The sequence below is a fragment of the Mustela nivalis genome (genome assembly GCF_964662115.1).
Source record: "Mustela nivalis genome assembly, chromosome: 15".
Taxonomy (NCBI): Eukaryota; Metazoa; Chordata; class Mammalia; order Carnivora; family Mustelidae; genus Mustela; species Mustela nivalis.
In genome coordinates, this window is record NC_139034.1 from 9941740 (window position 1) to 9952176 (window position 10437).

Genomic DNA, 10437 nt, shown 5'->3' on the forward strand with positions numbered 1-10437 from the left:
AGGAGGAGGGGTTGATTTCCCAATGGAGATGGGATCTGATCTCCCGCACAATTAGCCAGAACAGCCATTTGCCATGTGCTGGCTCCTGGCCCCGACATTGTCGATTCACCTATGGGGCTCACAAGTTCAAGAGGGAAGCAGATGTTCAGGGCTGTTCCCAGCATTGGCAGAGGCAGGCCATGATCAAGGCTGTGCTCCCAAGGCAAGGCCATGACAGTGCCCTAGGGAATTCTTCCTGAAACACTCTGGGAACGCAGCCTTTGGAAAGGTCTGGCACTTACACACTTGACCTTTTAGCTGCGCACAAGAAAGGAAGAATCCCGAGTAGCGACAGCATCCTCGAATATGCCCACCAATCCCAAATTTGCTGGCAGCGTTCTGGAATGAGGAACGCTGACTTAACCTTTTAAACTCTTTAGAATTTTGCACAGTTTCTTGATCTCATAGAATTATCATTGTCAAAAAGCACAAATGCTACCTTTGCTTTAGAAAACAATAACCTAATCCAGATGCCAGTCTCAGGCCCAGCTCCTTCAGATTGGCCTGGTAAACTTGCTAAAAATACAACCCCCTTCCTCACACCCTGAGCTCTAACCTAGTAGGCTTGGAGTGGGCCAGGGAATCTGCACTTAAACCGGCTGGTGTGTGGTCAGATCTGGGGACACTGGCCTGGGTTTAACTCCCCATAAGCTTAGAAATCCCTTCCACAATATCCCCAAGCCAAACAGTCTTAACAGTGTTGTTTCTCTTACTGAGCTGGAATCAGCCACAGAGGAGTATTTCCCCATCTGCCCTGGTTTATCCCTTGGCACAATAAATCAAAGCCTTCTGAAGTCGGGGGTTAGGGGCACAGCCCGGGGCAAGGGAATGGGTGGACTGTGGACAGGAGTGTATTTGTGTATGCACATGTGCAGACATGTGTGTGTGTAAACAAGAAGGCACGCCTGCATGCATTCAGGGTACTGGCTGGAGCAGAAAAGACAGAAGTGAAACTAACATTTACAGATCAACTGGGCACTTGGCACATCCCGGTCCAACAGCTGGCAATTTCCAAGAAGCAGAGATTGGGGCAGGATGGGAAAGGGAGGCATGCAGAAGCAAAATGGACATAAGACTACCTTATTCAAGTGCCTCCAACCGTAGTGTCACTGGCCTGATCTTTAAACGTGGAGGACTGGAAGTGGGGGACAGGAAGCCAGCATCAGAGACCAGCTGAAGTTAAAGAAGATAATATGGTGAAACCCCGTAATACCCAAGCGACTAGAGCAAAAGGAAATCAGCCATTCCTCCTTGGAGGGGGAAAAAGACCTGCTGCTGGCTTATGACATCAGAGTGGGGTGATGTCCCCTTCATTCAGAACTAAAGCTATTTCTAGGTCCCAGTAATGCAAGGGCTGTCATGTGCCTGGGCTCCTTCATTCTGAGGAGGGGCAGGGACTGTGCAGAAGGATTCATTTGAAGTTTCAATTGTGGTGCCAGGATGGGGCAGGCCCCAGATACTTGGGTCTCCTGATACCTCTCAGTTTTCATGGATTCTTGGTCACCCTGATTGAGTGCCTTTGATTAATCAAGTACCGTAACCCAGAAGTGGTCTAATCAGCATGGAATAAAGTGGAATGAATATCTTCTTTGTTCTGGACACCAAACTGCTGTTGTAGCTACCAAGTTCTTTATTCACCTTTTAGTAAGACTGGTTTCCATTGATCTTGAAGACATCCAAATCCTCTAGAACCCTTTCAGCTCTGAATATAAGTCGAGAATTTAAATTTTTAAAAAACATGTCTTTATTTATTTGAGAAAGAGAGAGAGCATACAAGGCTGAGGGGCAGGGGGAGATAAGGAGAGAGAATCTCAAGCAGACTCCCTGATGAGCATGGGGCCCAAACAGGGCTCCATCTCACATCCACGCGATCATAGCTGAAATCATGAGTCAGAAGCTTAACTGACTGAGCCACCCAGGAGCCCCAAGATTTTCACATTTTTTCTTTTTCAATTTCATCTTTTAGTCTTGACATATGTTTTCTATATTTTGAAGGATTTTCTGAAGTCTGCTCCATGGCCAGTGTACTAGCTAGCCCCCATGAGCTGCTGTCATTGACAAGTTTGATCAACATGACTTTGATGTCTTCCTATAAGCTTTTAAAAAAGAGCATAGATAACACAGAATTGATATACATCTTTGTGGCACAGAAGAGACCTCCCTCTACCTTGATGTTGAATAATTAATGTTCTTCAACCAACTACAAGGTCACCTGCTTGTCCCATCACACACAGCACTTTGCAAATGACTGAATTACAGCATTTATCAAAGTGTATCATAATTACTTCTTCACATAGATGTCTCGCTCACCATGCTGAGTTTCTCCAAGGCAAGGACCATGTTTTATTCATCTTTGTGATTTCAATGCAGAGCACAGTAAGTGTACAATGTACATGATAGGGATGACTTGTCTGGCCAACAGTTCCCCGTGTCCACAGAGAGGAGTATCAAGAAGAGTCCCAAATCATCTTGCCAAAATGAAGGTACTCTTTTATCCTGCAATTCAATCTATCAAGACATTTAGTGAGGTATGAGGTTAACTGGACACAACTTAACACCCCAGAATCATTCATTCTTCTCCTTAATGTGCATGAAATAACAACTGAATGACGTGCTGTCAGTTTGTTAATCTAACCTAGACATTTGTTAGTACTCAAGGCCACATTCATTGGGTCTTTGTTTCTGGTATCCACCTTGTTTGGTATCCCCCACCCCCACTTTGAATGTCCACATTCCTTTTGCCTCTTACCAATTTTCCATAATTGCTCCAAGATTTCTAATCATCTCTACCTCCAAGGAGCCTCATGCTGGCTTCCTGAGAGGTCCTGCCTTGGACTTGCCTATCTGAATTCATGGAAAGGCTTCAATGCCAGCTGCCAATTTCTTCCTCTTTCTTGAACCACACACTTCCTTGTTAACCGGGACTCGACATGGGTCTCTGTGGCCAGGTCTGGAAGGAAGAGTGAGAGTGTTATTTGGGGGGCTCATACCCACTCACGCATGGCCTGGGTCAGAACAAGGAGCCGCTGCAAAGGGCATGAAGTCACTTTAAGCAACCCCCACCAAGGACCTCTTGAATAACTTTATGGGGAAAAGTCCTCCCCAAAACCATGGCAATTGGATTTCCCGCCAGCCCGGGAAGGAGGGATTGGAAAAGGCTTGATGGGATTGAGAAACATTGAAGAAAGTGGTTTGTCTTCCCTCGGGAATATCTCAGAGCTAACTGATGTCATGACATCATAAGTCTTTCTTCCCTCCCGGTGTTTAGATCATTTTCACTGATGGAGAAGACAGAGGAGAAAACTAGGATGTATTTCTGTCGTTACTAAGCTCTCTTTTACCATCTGGCCACCAGCCAAGAAGAGCTTCAAAGCTTCTGGGCTTCAAGCTTCCCAAGTCTAGTCTCAAAATTTGCACGACTGTATCCTGTGTGTCCATTCTCAGCAGTGTGTTTCTCTCTTATACATTCATTCAACAAGGGGTTATCCAGCTATTGCCAGGCACTGGACTAACTGGGGACACAGCGCTGAACAAAGCCATCAGCCCTGCCCCCCTGCAGCTGGCCATATACCAGCAGACAAACCATAAACAAGAGAAATAAGCCAAATAATTATGTTGGACGGTAGTAACTGCTGTGGAGAAGAACAGAGTGTTGGGCGTGAGGGATGGGAAGGTCTGGGAGTCACCTCCAAGATGGAGTGCCGGCAGCCATGTCTGGTGTGGGTCCTGGGGCCACCATCTACTTGCCTGTTCTTGGAGGCCACAGTGACTGGAGCAGAGAATTGGAACATGTCCTATTAAAATTAGAGTTCCAGAGAACCTGCTAGTTTCTCCCTCTGTGTGTCAGAATAGAGTATTCTGGACTCCTGCAGAAATGCTTTAGAAGCCATGGAAGTAAGTAGCCAGGATCCTTGTCCCATATAAGGCAGCCTCAGATGGCTGTGCTTTCTGAGTTCTGGATATCAGGCCATGCACTGCCATTTTGTTAATTTATTACATAACTATTGAGTGCTCATTGAACAGCTATGAATAAAACATTTCCATCCCTGACATCATGTGCTTGAGGATACTAAGAATACAAGCAATTGTCCCAATAGAGGACATAAGAGGGAAGGGGGCACACTGGGAGACACAGGTGGCTTCTGGTGGGAAAGGATGTCCAAATCCCATCTTGAGGAATGCTCGGGAAGGAGTGAGCCAGGAAAAGAGGTGAGGCAGAGCTTTCCAGGCATAGTATGCCCAAGGTACCAGAGATCCCTGCACATGTTTCAGACACTCTCAGAATGGTTCCAGCTGTCTGGAGGGAGATGAGGGGGTGGGGTTGTTGGGGGTTTGCAGATGCAAGGATGGCAGAGGCATGTGGAGTGGCGGGGTCAGCACAGGCCCGGTTAGGTCAGTTCTTGTCGAGGAGAACTACATTCTAAATGGACTGGAAGTCATTGTGCAGTTTGACTAGGGAAGTCACATGATCCGATATGCTTCCTGATGACATGAGGAGAGAAGAGTGGAGAAGGAGAAGCAGGAGCAGCAAGACCTCGGGGAGGCGATGGTGGCCTGAACTCGGGTGGTATCACAGAGCACGGAGACGAATGGACAGACCCAAGATAAGGCGCCCAATCTGCAGGTTGCGGTTTTGGTTTGTTGTCTGGCGTGAGGGAGGAGTTAAAGATGACACCCAAGTGTCTGACTTGATAAAGATGGGGAATGGGGGGGGGTGGACCATTTCTGCTAATAGGACATCAACATCTCTCAGTTCTAGCTCAGGTCTCCTGAGAGCACAGACTGAGACAAGAATTCTGATGCCCAAGGCAGTCAACCCCGTGTACCCCCATGTGAGGCAGTTATTGGCAGTGGACGAGCCTGGGCATGGGGCAGGGGGTGCTTCTAACTTCTTCAGTGAGTTGGAGCTTGTTCTGCTGAAGACAGTTCTCCCAAGAAGGGGACACCTGTGTGTCCATAACAGTCAATATCCCCAGGTGCTAGGGACAGGAGGACAATAAAAGGGGCCCCCTCTGCTCCCAGGCTCTTCTCCTCTCCCTGTGATGAATTTAGGAGAAGGGACCTTTGGGAAGTGATTATTAGGTTATGTGAGTAGAAAGGTCATGAATGGATTATTGATCTCATAAAAGGGAGGTCAAAGAGCTCTCCCATCCCTCCAGCAGCACGATTAGGATAAGCACGATAAGGTTACAAGAAAGTGATCTGCAATTCAGAAGAAGGTCCATCCTCACCAACACCTGACCTGGCTGGCACCCGGACCTCAGACTTCCAGCCTTCAGAACCAAAGGAAAGAAATTTCTGGTGTTTATAAGCCCCCCAGGCTTTGATGCTTTTTAATAGCAAGCAGTTCATGCACCAGAGAAGACAGGTTGCTCCGACTGAGGGCCTGATTTCACTTGCTAGTGAGTGATTTTAAAACCCTGCCTTTAGAAATCTGCATTTCACTTGAGATTTTTCTGTTTCCCATCCATGACTTGGTTGTGTTTGGTAAGTTGAATTTCCTGGAAAAGCGTGCCCTAAATAAAGGAGCTGTTGTTTGGGTCCCCAATAGATTGTCCTAGTTTTCGCTTACCATGAGTGGGTCACGGGGAATCCGTGCAGCTGTGGCTCAAGCCTTCCGAAGGCGACATCCATGTTTTAGTCTTCGCGAACAGCGCCCCCAGGAGCTCCGGGGGTGGTATAACCGGCGCTGCGTTTCACAAGGGGGAGGGGCCGTGGGGGTTGGGCGGGGATGCTCTGAACTTGCCACTAAAGAAACGCACAGCAACGTTGCCCTGGCTTCGCTCCTGGCCGGTGCATTGTTTCTGGCTGGAGTGGAGCCGGCAGAGTTGATGGGGAGGGGCTCTGGGCACGGGGTCCGGCCAGGCTTGCTTCTCTGTGAAAACGCAGCGACGCCAAACACGGATCACAAAAGTCCCAAGTGCCCTACGGGAAGACTTTGCCGGGCTTCCCTCCCACGGCATTCAGAGCGTGACCATGACCTTGCCCTCCAGCTGGACTGTGGCTCTCTCACAGCATTGCTGGGACGCGTCCAGGTTGCCGTGGGAACATGCGGGGGTGCTCCGGGTCAAAACCCAGACCCCTCAGAGCTGCTGCAAGATAAACCACAGCGGCAGGGCCAAGTGGCCAGCAGCACTGTCTGGGCGGCCCGCAGGCTAACTGGGAAAGGAATCTGGAAGGGACCTGGGCCTGGCCTGGCTCCTGGGGAAAAGTGCCCCTTCGTCCCTGGAGGATTCAAATCCAGTTCCAGCACCCACTAACCACCCCACTGTCAAATGGGCACCATCATCACCCCCCATGGTTATCGTTGGGGTTAGATGAGAGGACATGGTCAAGTGCGGAGCCTGGCGCATGCCCAGTACCCGCTATGTGCCCCCTGGTGAGCAGGTAAACCACTTTTCTACCCATAGCCTGGTGCCATTTGCAGATTCCCAGTGTCTCTGCTGGCATTAGGTGACCCGTAGCTTGGTAAACACCGGGGATTCTGCTTCTTCCAAAGGGATCTCTGCTTCCCCGAATGGCTCGTCCCTTGACATTCAGTCTAATTACTCCCTTTTTAGTTTGCCGGCGATGATCCCACAGTACACAAGAGCTCAGCCTGGTAAACACTTTTAATCTTGACAACTAGGCTTTCTTATGTGTACTCCTTTTCCTGCACCAAGATGGAAGCTTAAAAAACGGAAACAAAAACAAAAACAAAAGACTTTCTAATAATACTTAATCGTTGTAGGAAAAATTAGATAATACAATATAGTTAAACAACCAGAAACACAATTACAACACTCCAAATCTTTCCACCCAGAGATAAACCACTGTAACATTGATTCTAGACTTTTCCCATGTAAATATATATGACCTTTTAAAACAAATTTGACTCACATTACACAAATGAATCTACACTGTTTTCCAACACATATATGCTGAACACCCTTCCAAATACGTAAAAATTTAAGTATAATCCTCAGCGTCACTTTAAATGGTTGTAATCTTTTACTTGATTACAATTATTTACATGTGATATAATTATGCTATTATAATAATTATATATGTGATTATAATGTATTTTACCAATTATTTAAGAGTTTCGGATTATTTCTGTTGCTCTGAATACCGCAGTGAGTAATTTTGTGCATGTATGTTTGTCCTCTCAAACACCTGTTTTGTAGGAACAAATTCCTGGAGGTGGAATGGTCAAGAGTATGTATTTTATGAAGGCTTCTTATGTTCCTTAGAAATACCTTTTATAGTCCTCCAATCTGAGGACACCGGTTGTTTTCCTCAAACCTACACCAGCACTGACTAGACTTTAATATTTTTTTTCCAACCCATTAGATGAAAAATGCATTCTCGTAATGTTTTCTTCCTTTTTGTTTGATTAATGAGAATGATCATTTTGACCCTTACTGGCCCTATATCTATGCTGCTTATTTATTAAATGCCTCTTGAATACTACTCTCAGCCATTTTCCCTCACTTCTTTGTTCCGTATGAGCTTTCTATAATAAGTTCCTCTACAAACCTCTGCCCAGGAAATACCCCCTCAGCGAGTGTGAGACATTACTGTGAGTTTGTTGTTGAAATCAGCACGCATCAAGAGGACTGAGCCTGGCTGGCAGCAGACACGTGTGGCCTTCACGGGAAGGCCACATATTATTTCACATAGCCTCGTGTCATTAAGGGTCATCTGTCCTGCAGCTCGTGTCAGAACGTCCTTCCTTTTTGAGACTGAATACTATCCTGTTGTATGGATGGATCACATTTTGTCTTTCCATCATCTGTTCCCGTAACTGACTGCATTTTGAAGAGCAGTACACCCAGGACTCGCTGGAGATGGGGCTAGACAGATTGTAATCGGTATTTCTGGGATGGGGCTTGAGATCGCAGCAAGCTTCCGGACCACCTGCCTGCCCAAGCCAGTCCAGTTCTTCAGGCACCGTGTCCTATCCCACTTGTGAAAATAAGCGGTAGCACCAAGGAATGAAAGAACTCACAGACAGCTTTTTAAAAATATAGATTATCTATTCTCTCCTTTCTAGCCAGTTCTAACCGCCCCCCACCGTCCCTCACTCCCAGCTGCCCCCCACCATTGCCTTCTGACAGGTCTGAGCAGCCCAGCCTGGGTCTGAGTGCCTCTCGGCCACGGCCAGACCCCCTCAGCGGGCGTAGCTCCCGACTCCCTGCAGGCATTTCCTTGCTCCAACCCCCAGCCTTGTTTTTATCTGTTATATGTACTTGACTTCTTTCATTTGGAATGAAGATCCTGAGGCTAAAATCCTGTACCCTGTGTTCATTCGTTCTACAAATATTTATTATGACTTTGTGCAAAACGCTGTTCTTTCTAGATACAGAGGCACAGCAGAGAGCACAAGAGACCCAAATCCCTGCCTTTTACTAGCTCTCAGGCTGATGAGGACATAGATAATAAACAAGAGAAACAAGGAAATTTGAGCTAGTGATGCATACTAAGTATGAAAAATAAAGCAAGGAAGAGAGAAAGGAACTGGAGGGTAATGTGGATATTTTAGGGAAGGAGGCTTCACTTGGAGATGAAGTCGGGTACAGACGGGGGTCATTGAGGGAGCAGCAATGAGGGGATCTAAGGGCTGATTCCAGGGAGAGAGAACAGCAAATGTGGACGTGACGGGGCAGGAGCGTTCAAGGAGCCTCGGGAGGCCAGTGTGACGGGCAGAGCGGTGACGTGGAGGAGGGAGGATGAAGCCAGAAAGCCAGTAGGGTGGGAACAGGTAGGGCCCTGCGGACCAGGCTGTCCCATAGAGACATGAGAGCAACACGTGCATTTTAAAATTTTGTCGAGGTCGTACTAAAAAGGTAAAAACAAACAGGTGAAGTTAATTTGAATATATTCTACTGAAGCCAATGTATCTGAACTATTCTTATTTCAACACGTGGTCGATAGAAAATTATTGATGAAGTACTTAATTAAATTAATTAATTAATTTATTAATTATTATTATTTTGGTATTGTCTTTGAAATCCGGTGCACCGTTTACACTTACATCATGATACTGACTAGCCTCATTTCAAGGGCTCAATAGTCACATGTAGCTAATGGCTAGAATAGAGGGCAGCCGAGTCTAGACCCTGTGAAGACCTTAACTTTTCCTCTGAGAGTGTTTTAAAATGTAGGACTTATTATTATTCAGGTATGGCAGAGGCCATGGATCAGGAGACAAAAGGTCATTGAAAAATGCGTTAATTACACCTACAGTTCCCAAGAGAAGGGGCGTGTCACTCCACTGGGGCCACACCAGGAGAACCTGGGGCCTTTGGGAGGCAGAGGGATAGGGGAAAGCAAAAGCTACGTGGACTTTTTGTGGTTTCAATGGGAAGGAAACAGGAGAGGTTTAGGATTGGTAGTTTGAATAATTGCAGTGGGCTCCAGGGCACAGGGCTGCCCCCAGTTGTCAGTAGCTGGCCCTGGGGTGATTAGGACAGGGGTTTGGTGGCCCCGGAGGGTAAGAGTTCCCTGGAGGAGGCGGTGGGGGTGTGGGTTCTGGACTGGCTGGTTTGCATATGAAAGTTCCCTCCTAGGTGGACAGGGGTTTGCTCTCTCTGCCAATAGGCCAATGGTGGGTGGGGGGAGAGAGGGGCAGTCTCTCCAGGGTCTGCAAGTCCCCAGGTTGTCAAAGCCTTGGCAATAGGAGGTTAATTCAATGAGAAACAGGAGCATTGCAGGGTCAGAGCCAAGCAGGGGTGTGATCAGGCTGCTGCGTATTCAGAACTGGCTTCTGGTGCGGGAGCCACCAAAAGGGGACAGGGTGGACACGGGACAGTTAGGTGCTGGTCACAACACTCCAGGGTAGTGGAGGTGAGGGCTTGGGTAAGGATGGAGGTTCTGCGGCGGCGGGTGGAACAGACAAGACAGACAGATCACTAAAGTGATTCCTCACATAAGCAGCAAAATGAAAATAGGCCCTCTCCAGCATACTTTTAAGGATAGGATCACACGTTTGTGGAAATGCTTAATTTCAATAAAATTCCAGGAGAGTTTAGACAGTGAAGTAAGAGCAAAACAGACCCAGAGTTATGCTCAGTTGGCTCCTCACTGCCTCGGGACAGTCCCTCTGCCAGGCCTGGTTGGTTGTCACATTTCCCAAGTCGGAGCTGGGGGGTTGGAAGCGGGGCTGTTCCCAGACTGGTCCGTAACCAGAGAGGGCGCACCATCACCAGAGCGGAGCCCCATTTACTCCCACCGGAAGCCCCAGGACTTTGCTACAGGAAAGACTTGTTGTAAGAGACATTTACCATTGTGTAGTCCTGACTCTATCCAGAAAGCAGTTGCTGCTGACCCAGGGTCTGAGGCTCAGGAGTCCGTGGGGTTCAGTCCCTCAACAGTCCCTCCACCCCACTGTGGCTCATCCCAGTATCCAGGCAGGAG

At 47.6% G+C, this 10437-nt stretch overlaps 1 long non-coding RNA gene across 1 annotated transcript; it reads right to left on the minus strand.

The window, feature by feature from the left end:
• Positions 1–2367: 2367 nt before the first annotated feature.
• On the minus strand, positions 2368–5672 carry LOC309848826. Its single transcript, XR_014303321.1, has 3 exons — positions 5612–5672; positions 2789–2989; positions 2368–2547 (listed from the first exon to the last, which is right to left on the minus strand). It is a non-coding gene; the product is annotated as an uncharacterized lncRNA (long non-coding RNA).
• Positions 5673–10437: the final 4765 nt, after the last annotated feature.